Here is a 9,935-nt window from a genome sequence, read left to right as displayed (position 1 = left end):
CTGTTGGAAGAAATAAAACCTATAATTTAAGCCAAATTCCAATGCTTTGCTCTGAGGTTTACTAGTGCATGCCATCTAAAATGTACTAATAATGCCAAAAAATAAAACACTGAATGTTCTTCCATTTATCTTCCATGTATCATTTTCTTATTTTGGTAATCAGGCGCCGAAGTGATTGCAATTGAAATAATCCAAAACATAAGTTTTTGAAAGCTCTCCCTTGACCACCTTTGTGATGGGGGCTTTCTTTGGATCTATGTGAAAAAAAAAAATCTTGTCATGACTCTCTTGGGGTTTTGTTGTGCCTCACCTACAACTCCCTTATTCTTGCTAAAGATTCGGATAGAAAACTGTGTCCTTCTCCTAGGTCACTTGTTAAATATGACAAATGCATTTCATCTGTTTAGAAAGATAAATATGCTTCAATTATGAGAAAGTAACATTGGCACACATCTTTTTCCAACTGGAATTATAAGGGATTAACTATTACATTTATAAAGGTTTCTGGACTGTTGCAGTAAAGACTTCTTTGGTCAATAGATTTCTATGACAAGTTACTAAGTAAATCTGCAGGCTCATTCAATTACATTTTTAGAGTGAATTACAGAAACAAGTACACAGAATTCATCCCGGACAGTGCAAAAGAAAAGGTCTGGGTTTTTTTGTTGTTACCAGATACGCATATTCCACGTGGGCTTTCTAAAGAGGACTCTGCCTTTTTAAAATACTGGAAGATTTTCTCAATGGTTTCTATCAGTGTATGAAAACAAGACAAAAGAAGCAGGACCATTCCTATCATGATTCAGGTAGGATTCATTTTCTGAAGATATGCAAAAAAAAAAGAGATGTTCATGTAAATCTACACTTTGTGCAGCCTGAGGAAAGGACAGACAGAAAAGCTGCCTTCTGGAAGGGCCTGCTTCTTGAGGCTTGGAAAGAAGTGCCTTTTTCCTGGGGTCTGACTCGTGAGGGATGCTAGAGTAACTAACTGAGCCTAAACAGCCAAGTTTTGAAAAGGTGGAGTGAGCGCATTATCAGAGAAGAGATTCGAACTTTCTCTGAGTTGAGCAGGGATCAGAGAAACAGGCTCTGGTCACTGATATTACAAAGGAACTGGTCCATCACAGATGGATGTTTGATTAACAACACAGTTCATAGCTCCAAAATTAGTATTTTGGTTTGTTTTTTTTTAATTGGTAATTCCCTAAATCCAATCCTGCAGAACTGCATACAGCTGCATAGCAATCAAAGTTACAGACAGAAGGGCAATTTGTATTATGTCGCGTATCATGCAGTGTTGAAGACTATTACGAAAACAACACTGTTACTACAGAAATCTTTTGTAAGCGTAATAGTAGCAAAAAATTTAAACTAACATTTACTCTTCAGGTTTGCACCTAAATGTAGCTTTCACCTGAATGTGTGTGGGTAATCTTGCTTTCCCTCTGCCCAACAATCACATAAAGAATGCATCTTGTCTTACCAAAAATTGCTGAAAAGGTTAGACTCCCATTCTTCACATTCTTCTTCCTTAACTTTGACTTTAAACATTTTTTATTAGGAGTATGCATATGTATCCATGATATATACTTACTACAGTACATCTGTGATTTTACATGCACACAGACATATCATAAAGTCATAGAATCATAGAATCCCAGGTTGGAAGGGACCTCAAGGATCATCTGGTCCAACCTTTCTAGGCAAAGCATGACCTAGACTAGATGTCCCAGCACCCTGTCCAGCCAAATCTTAAGAGTCCAGTGTTGAGAAGTCCACCATTTCCCTGGTAGATTATTCCAATGGCTGATTAAAATAAATTACATAAATTAAATTATGAATAAAACCTGTGAAGGTCAATATAAATAACAATATAAATAATGAGGGAAATAAACTGAACCAAAATTACTGGCAACAGTAACATCATGTTTCCACAGTGCTATGCTTGTGCACAGAAGTTTCGAAATCTCACATTACTTCTCATATTAGTATTGTTCATCACTACAGCCATATTTTTAGTCTGGTTTGGTCTGCTGCCTTAAACCTCTGCATGGTCTCAAAGAGTAATTTTCATAGCGTAAATAAATTCCCCTAAGAATGGCACTTCCTTTGTAGTATTTTAGAATTACTCTTAGTTTGTTTTTAAATCACAAAGATAAAAGTGCCTCAAATACTCCATGTCATTATTTTACCAATAAAGCTGATCAAAATCCTTATGCCTGGAAGCTAGCAATTTATGCTTTTAAACACCAATATACCTCTGAAGTCTTAGGTGTTATTCCTGGAAATGACATCTGTGTGTGACAATAATGATATTGTGAGATGCATCACCTTGTGAAGGTAGCCCAGGACTGATTCAAGACAATAGCTGTGATTACTTATATCTGTACACCAAAAGGTATCCAACTATCCTAATCTTGTCCAACTGCACCTGTTTAAACTAGTTCCTTTTCATCTTTCATAACACAGCTAGTTCCCTATTGATACTATCTTGCTGCTTTCTCAAACCTTTGACACTTTGGGTTTTTGCTGTTCTATTTTCTTTTTGACAAGAGTAGCTCTTTCATTCTGCTCAATAAAAGCAGAGTGCTATGACTTAGTGCATGATATTTCCACATTCCTGGAAATATCAATTTCAAGGACTTTCATATGTTAACTTGATAATATACTCATTTCTATGCATGTTGCACATGTTCAAGGACAAATAGGATTTCTAATAAAGAAAGTGGATTGAACTACCTGATGTGAAAATTGCTAACAGATGGAAGTAAGGTACAGTAATGGCAATTGGCCATCATAAGACAATACAGAAACAATGAAAAGGCAGGGAGCAGGTATCTGTCTGGAGACAGATGCCCTTGAAGAACAGAAAGCCACAAAATAATGGGGCAGGTAAAGAAGCATAAATGGATTTTTAAAACAATATTCTAAGCACTGTTCTTACAGGAGAAGTATAAAGTGAAAAACTGTCAATAAATCATCTAGACAAAAGTAATTAGAAAAATGTTAGTAAGGCATGTATGTTGTGTTATAACATCTATATCATATCTATAATAATATCAAACAATAATATCACCATGTTGATTTTAAAATGAAGTAGATTTTTTTTTCCATACAGTCAAATGTAAGGGTGCTGATTCTGGTTTGTGGAGCAATCAAGGTGTGTGGCTGTTGCAGATTATCATGTCCCTGCCAAAGCCATCAAAATAGGAAACATGCTTACAGCTCAGCAGATCCAGACATTACTCAAAGGTAACCAGACTTTGAGGAATATCATCCCTCTCTATGTTCCTTAAGAGCACTCCATCCTCTGCAAGAGTACTGCATTTATAGGCACAGTAAGAGACAGTAAATGCAATTGTGAAGAATGTGCTTCTAAACAAGGAATTCAGAGCTCCTGGTATACAGTTCTGCACAGAGTTTGACTCTCCTATGAAGGTGGGCTGAGAAGTGATCTTTGAAGGGCCTATATGATCACCATCTTCAATTTTGTGCAGCAAACTTACAGTGCAGATTCTGATGGCTGAGAAAAAACACACAGACCTAAAACAGTGAAAAACTTGTCCTACCAGACAACATGAAGAGTAACAGAGCTGGTGAACAGCCATGCTGAATGCCGAATATACTACATAAGCTACAGGGCATGGATCAGCTTGTGTAGGAGCTCACGTTTCTGAAATCTCCTAGTCCCAAGCAAGTGCCTGGGAATCACCTTGCTGAATTCATAAAGGTGTAAAACTCTTCCTGTTGCTCTGAGAGATCAACATAGAAAAAAGTGTCAAAAAAATCATCCTTTTATATGCAAACATGAGTTTGCTGAAAAGGTAAGATAACAAGAGCATAGTGATTCACAATGGCTCCAGGACTTCTTTGGCTTATGGGGTGTAACTTTCAGCTCTGATGTTTTGAGCAGTGAGTCAGTATTTCTCAGTAAGCATTCCTGATTACAGCCATGGCTTTACTTGATTTTCGTTTTTTACTTTTTTGACCTTTTCTATCTGGGACAACATATTTGTATTTTGTGAGCTTCCAAGGATGAAGGTTTTATTTCTTTCACTCTCCCAATTCTTGTGCAAGTAGGATGAATTCTTTGGGGATGAATAGAAGCTATTTGGCCTATAAAACTTGCCCTTTTTTGGTTCTATCTTTCTCACATGATGTCATGCAGTTATTTTTCTGAATGACTTCAATGTGTTTGCCTCAACAAGTCTGCTATTTTATTATTTTATTATATATATGCTCTGTAAAAATCAACTCTGTCTCCTGCTACCATTTCTGAAGTAAGAATCTCTGATAATATCAAGCAGATTGGGAATAATTAGCAGGCATCTTATACAATTGTCTTATAGTTTTTCAATCTATTGTTGTCACTATCTCTCTACTCCATTATATTATTGCATTTATTATAAAAGTATGACTATATTTGATACAATTATACTAGTCATAATTAAAGAAAGAGATCCTTCCCCCCAACCCCATCAAATTTCATCAAAGAAAGGATTCAAAAGAGAGGGAATTCTAAGAGAATTCTAAAGATTTCTCTAAACCAAAGATTTCTGTGGAAGCTGGAAAGATACAAACACAACAGACAATTCTCTCTCATCTGGCTTCACAAGTGAAAGGGACAAATTCCAGATTGCTACAATGGAATTTTGGATTGCTAAAATGCAGTTTAGCAATCTGGAGTTTGGAACAGTAATGTAGGCTAGCAAACCTGAATTTGATAAGGAGAAAATTCACGACACTGACTACTTTTCCTGCCTAGCTGCTTGGTTAAACAGATTTGTATAATCTGACTGTTGTCTTCTCAGTGCTAAAATAACTGCAAGGTATTTCCTGAGAAGCTTGAGGAAAAGCACTGTGCTTCTATCATAGCACTTTTTCTCTAACAGTGAGAATTTATAATAGCATTTTTTCCCTTGAGAATATCTGGAATTTAAATGGCTATTGTACACATTCTGCTTCTTCATGGTGGATACAATCAGAAAAAAACTCAGCACGGTGTCCCAGAATCGGTGCTAGTGGCAGTTCTGAACTACTGAGGAGATGTGTCCTTTCCAAAGAAAGCACTCATTTATATGGGATAATTACTTTTCAAGAGAAAACAGCATATATGTAGGTGACTTAAGACAACTCTTTACGGCCATAGAATACAATACTATGGAAAAGCACTGGACTGGAAAGAATACCCCAAATGACTCTACAGATCTGTCCTTAATAGCTCCGATGCACTTTGTAACATTGTTTTAAAGACGGCATGTGTTATTTACATAATACTTAAAATCCTTACAAATATTCAGTTGCTGTTGGCTTCTTTTCCCTTTATCCACTCAAGCCCTTGACATACCACAGCTGTTCAAAGTTTCATTTTTAATCTGGAAATTACAGTCATATTTAAAAAATAAATTCAAACCCACTCATATTCACCCAATTTTTTGACATTTCTGACTTTCTGAAAACCCTATGCAGCTACAATCATAGAATCATAGAATGGTTAGGGTTGGAAAGGACCTTAAGATCATCTAGTTCCAACCCCCCTGCCATGGGCAGGGACACCTCACACTAAACCATGTCACCCAAGGCCTCATCCAACCTGGCCTTGAACACCGCCAAGGATGGAGCATTCACAACCTCCCTGGGCAACCCATTCCAGTGCCTCACCACCCTCACAGTAAATAATTTCTTCCTTATATCTAACCTAAACTTGCCCTGTTTAAGTTTTAACCCCTTACCCCTTGTCCTATCATTACAGTACCTAATGAATAGTCCTTCTCCAGCATCCTTGTAGGCCCTCTTCAGATACTGGAAGGCTGCTATGAGGTCTCCACGCAGCCTTCTCTTCTCCAGGCTGAACAGTCCCAACCTTCTCAGCCTGTCTCCATACGGGAGGTGCTCCAGTCCCCTGGTCATCCTCGTGGCCCTCCTCTGGACTTGTTCCAACAGTTCCATGTCCTTTTTATGTTGAGGACACCAGAACTGCACACAATACTCCAAGTGAGGTCTCACAAGAGTAGAGTAGAGGGGCAGGATCACCTCCTACCACCTGCTGGTCACGCTTCTTTTAATGCAGCCCAGGATACAGTTGGCTTTCTGGGCTGCGAGCGCACACTGCAGCCGGCTCATGTTCATTTTCTCATTGACCAACACCCCCAAGTCCTTCTCCGCAGGGCTGCTCTGAATCTCTTCTCTGCCCAACCTGTAGCTGTGCCTGAGAGTGCCCCAACCCAGGTGTAGGACCTTGCACTTGGCATGGTTAAACTTCATAAGATTGGCATCAGCCCACCTCTCAAGCGTGTCAAGGTCCCTCTGGATGGCATCCCTTCCCTCCAGCGTATCAACCGAACCACACAGCTTGGTGTCATCGGCAAACTTGCTGAGGGCGCACTCAATCCCACTGTCCATGTCACCAACAAAAATGTTGAATGTGATCGATCCCAACACCGATCCCTGAGGGACACCACTCATTATTGGTCTCCAGCTGGACATTGAGCCATTGACCACAACTCTTTGTGTGCGGCCATCCATTCAGTTCTTTATCCACTGAGTGGTCCACCCATCAAATTGATGTCTCTCCAATTTAGAGACAAGGATGTCATGTGGGACAGTGTTGAACGCTTTGCACAAGTCCAAGTGGATGATGCTCTACCCCTGTCCATCAGTTCCATAGCCCCATTATAGAAGGCCATCAAATTGGTCAGGCAGGATTTCCCCTTAGTGAAGCCATGCTGGCTGTCACCAACCATCTCCTTGTTTTTCATGTGCCTTAGCATGCCTTCCAGGAGAATCTGCTCCAAGATTTTGCCAGGCACAGAGGTGAGACTGAGTGGTCTGTAATTCCCCGGGTCATCCATTTTCCCCTTCTTGAAAATGGGGGTTATATTTCCCTTTTTCCAGTCATCGGGAACTTCACCTGACTGCCATGACTTTTCAAATACGATGGACAGTGGCTTAGCAACTTCATTTGCCAGCTCCCTCAGGACCCACGGATGGATTTCATCAGGTCCCATGGACTTTCATGGTGTACGTTCAGGTTCTTAAGATGGTCTCAAATCAGATCCTCTCCTACAGTGGGCCTAGGGTCTTCATTCTCACAGTCCCTGTGTCCGGCTTCCAAGACTTGGGTGGTGCGGTCAGAGCCTTTGCCAGTGAAGACCGAGGCAAAGAAGTCCTTAAGAACCTCAGCCTTCTCCAAATCCCAGGTAGCCAGTTCTCCTGATAGCTTCCAGAGAGGGCCTACGTTGTCCCTAGTCTGTCTTTTATTGGCTACGTACCTATAGAATCCCTTCCTCTTATCCTTAAGATCCCTAGCCAAGTTTAATTCTAACTGGGCCTTAGCTTTCTTAACCTGGTCCCTAGCTTCCCGGACAACATCCCTGTATTCTTCCCAGGCCGCCTGTCCCTGCTTCCACCTTCTATAAGCCTCTTTTTTCCTTTGAATTTTCCTGAGCAGCTCCTTCTCCAAATCCAGAGTAGCCAGTTCTGATAGCTTCCAGAGGGGGCCCACATTATCCCTTCTGTCTTTTGTTTACTACATAACTATAGAACCCTTCCTGTTATCTTTCACATCCCTTGCCAGATTTAATTCTAATTGGGCCTTAGCTTTCCTGACCTGGTCCCTAGCTTCCCAGATAATATCCCTGTATTCTTCCCAGGCTGCCTGTCCTTGCTTCCACCTTTTATAAGCCTCTTTTTTCCCCTCAAAGTTTTCTCAGCATTATATCCAGCATGAATTTTAATTCATTTTGGCATCAAAGATAGTCTTCTATACATCTGATTATGGATGAAATTCTTTACTTTTGCAAGGTCTCTTAACTAGCTTTTAAATTTGAATAATTTAAAATAAACCCACCTGAATTCAACAAATTAAACACTCCACAAAATCCTGACTAAGCTTCAGAGATTTTCAACTAGACTTCTAGTTCTTTTCCCATATTCCCAAATCACATGTACAGAAAAATGCCTCTTCATTGAGACCTCTGCTTTCTGAAACTTTTTGTTTGCCTCTGTTGTTTGCTGTTGCTTTATTCATAGTGTAAGCATTTATAATACATCAGGTAAAGACAATGAGGAGCACTGGTAATTAAACATGAGAAACAGTCTTTACACGTCTTTCATGTTCTTCAATACCTGACTAGGAAAAGTACGGAAAAAATCCATATCAGAAAGGCATAAAGGAAAGCTGTCAAAGATCCTGACTAGGCAAAGAAAAGACCCAGAAAGCCTAGCTGCACAAATATTTGCACTATGGGAATGTGGTGAGTCAATCTCTCTGGTTATCGAGATAAATCCTGTTGCAACTGCCATTTCTGTCATTCTCTAAGTTCTCAATGAAAGAGCCAGCTGGTTAAAATTCAGCCTTCTCCATCAGAGCTTATCGGACTGTGATCTGTAGGGATCAGAAGTTGCTCCATGAAATAACTATGATTTCTTGTTTGGGTTTGGGGTTTTGTTTGTCTGTTGGTTGGTTTATTTTTTATTTTTTTTATTAACACACTTTCATTTGTACTGGTGAAAAATAAACCAACGCATCCTGCAAGGGAAAACATGAGCAATGCAAATGAAGCTTTACACTATTTTTTTCATTTTTAAGTCAATGTTTTATGGCAGCAACGCATGCGTTGTCTACGTATTTCTTTTTTCCCCAGCAAATTCAGAAATTCTGCTTTATATTAAAAATACTGCTCTGCTTCTCATTGGAATATATACCAAGCTGTTTGAATACCTGTGTTGTGGAGTAGGGGGGCTATGGAATCATTACTCACTAAATTGACTGTTACCCTTCCACCCTTTCATCTCCTGCTCTTTAGTAATGTTTTTCTAATATATTAACTATAAAAATCAACTGATACAAGTGACAAACTGTAGATTTCTTTTTAAGTAACATGTTATGTATTAGTAATTTCAAATTTTCAATTTATAATTCATCTTGCTATCTTCAGGAAATACACTGCTACTGAAAAGCTGTTTTAACCAAAATATTTATGCAGGAAAATTACAAAGAAATTGGAACTCATACCTCTCCTTCGTCTTCTGTAATTTCCAGAATCATTGACTTTGATGATTAACTTAACTCTAAGAAAGACATTCAAAATATTAGGCATTCTCAACTATAATATTTCACTGGAATTAAAAACTGCTTTACATACCTCAGCAGGGTATCAGCCATTTTGCAGCATCTCCCTTTTGTATGTATGCTAAAATGGAATAGAAAAAGAGAAATAATAATGAGAATCCTATCCCACATAACTAAAACTTTGGAAGTTTCATAGCAGAGAAGAAAGCAAGGTATTGCTATCCTTACTGTAGGCATCAAGAGAATGTGAAGAATGAAAAAAGAATACTGTGGAGATTATAAAATATAAGACCTATTGATTTAATAGGTTTCAAACACAGACAACAAATACAAACAAGATAATACTTTAAAAAATAAATGTAGTGAAATCCAGCTATCTGAGAATCACAGTGTGCAGCAGGACAACAGCATACAGGCCAGCTTAACGGCTCCTCTGAAAGGGCTTCCAGAAGAGCAGGATATAAGACCCTAAGGTCATCAGTAGCTCTGCAACATTCTCAACTTTTCTTCATCTACAAGGAAAAGGGGAAGATAGTGTTTCCAACAATATAGTGACGCAGTGAATTAATCTCTCTATTATGGTTTCCATCTGCCTCTCTCTGAGGATAATGTTCTTTATGAGTCCTATTTCTGCTACTTAATGAGGGTGCACCAGCCTAAAGTGAGCTCTGCTATAACATGATAACTAGAGTGGGTTTTCTTTGCTGCATATACATATGTTTCAGTGATGGAATCCATATTCTTTGGAGGATTCACAAGTAAATACTTCAAATACATGTTACAAGTCAGTCCACAGATATTCTCTTTGCAGTAAAAATGTTAGCTTCTGATTGCAAATCGACTGCCACAGAACTCAGATGGT

General features: G+C 38.9%; 1 protein-coding gene across 16 annotated transcripts in view; it reads right to left on the bottom strand.

The window, feature by feature from the left end:
* PARN (poly(A)-specific ribonuclease) overlaps positions 1-9,935 on the bottom strand; it is a 134,226-nt gene that overhangs the window by 33,505 nt on the left and 90,786 nt on the right. For 12 of the 16 annotated variants that reach the window (XR_013956930.1, XR_013956931.1, XR_013956932.1 and 9 more), the window contains 2 exons: positions 9,147-9,194; positions 9,017-9,072 (listed from right to left, as the gene is read on the bottom strand). The gene's annotated coding sequence lies outside the window, so the exon portion shown is untranslated. The remainder of the gene's footprint in view (positions 1-9,016; positions 9,073-9,146; positions 9,195-9,935) is intronic. The other 4 variants (XR_013956937.1, XR_013956938.1, XR_013956939.1 and 1 more) reach the window with 1 other exon arrangement.

The sequence above is a fragment of the Psittacula echo genome, assembly GCF_963264785.1.
Source record: "Psittacula echo genome assembly, chromosome: 5".
In the NCBI taxonomy this organism is placed as follows: domain Eukaryota; kingdom Metazoa; phylum Chordata; class Aves; order Psittaciformes; family Psittacidae; genus Psittacula; species Psittacula echo.
This window is presented reverse-complemented; position numbering and strand designations above follow the sequence as displayed.